Raw genomic sequence first — 1,182 nt, forward strand, 5'->3', positions numbered from 1 at the left:
GGAATAGATTTCTTGATCAGAATGAGAATAATACTTAAAGAAAAATGCCCTCTCAACTGTATAGACTATGTTCACTTATTAAGAATCAATTTTCTTCATTAAATGTTGAGAAAATTGATCATGAGAAGATATCTCCCTGGAGAGAAAAGCTGGAATCTCTCATAGACTTACAAATAAGTGAACTATCTAAAGAGAGAGAATATGAACAGCATTTGAAGAAGATCTCTACAATTAATATAAAACACTCTATTCTGATCTACTCAGATGGCTCAAAAAATGAGAATTTGAATAGATTAGGCGCAGACATTGCTTATACTGAAGATAATATTAATTTTATCTCAGATTTCTGGAATTTAGGCTGTGAATCTGAAGTCTTTGATGCTGAACTATTTGCAATAGTGGAAGCTTTCAAACTCATTGAAATAAAATCTCATAAAAGAGGAAATGATTTGAAAGAGACATGAATATTCTCTGATAGTCAAGCTGCTTTAAAAAGACTTAGAAATAGTCAGATTCATAATGATCAAATGAATCTTGAACTGATTTTAAACTCTGTTTTGAAAATTCAAAAGAGAAGAATATCAAAACTGATAATTCATCTACATTGAGTTCCTGCTCATATGAATATTCATGGCAATGAATTGGCTGATTCAGCTGCAAAAAAGGGTTCAGAATTAAGCAGATCTATTCAAAAAACAGTGTCCTGATCTTTCATAAAGAGAAAGATAAAAGAATCTTGTTTAAACAAGTGAAATGAAAGCTGGCAGAAACAAAAGAAGAGTATACATTATTCAAGATTTGAGACAAAACCAAAGTGAAAATCTTGTTCAATTAAATATAAAAAGAAAATATTCTCATCTATAATTTAGCTGAAACTAGAACATGGTTATTTCAAATCTTATATACAAAGATTTGATGATAGATTTGATTCAACAGAGTGCTCATTCTGCAATGTGAATGAAAATCCTGAGTATATTGTAATGCATTATGCATTATACAATAGTCTCAGAGTCAGATTAAAGAAGAAGTATGATTTAAATCAATTAAATATGAGATTCTTATTCTCAACTGAGACAGGAACTAAATACTTAATAGACTTTCTATCAGAAACTAGAGCAGCTACAAGAAAATGGCTGAATTCAGAAGTATCTGAATATGAAGAGGTGGAAATTGACTAGACAT

Source organism: Blastomyces gilchristii (assembly GCF_000003855.2).
Source record: "Blastomyces gilchristii SLH14081 genomic scaffold supercont1.4, whole genome shotgun sequence".
NCBI classification, from domain to species: Eukaryota; Fungi; Ascomycota; class Eurotiomycetes; order Onygenales; family Ajellomycetaceae; genus Blastomyces; species Blastomyces gilchristii.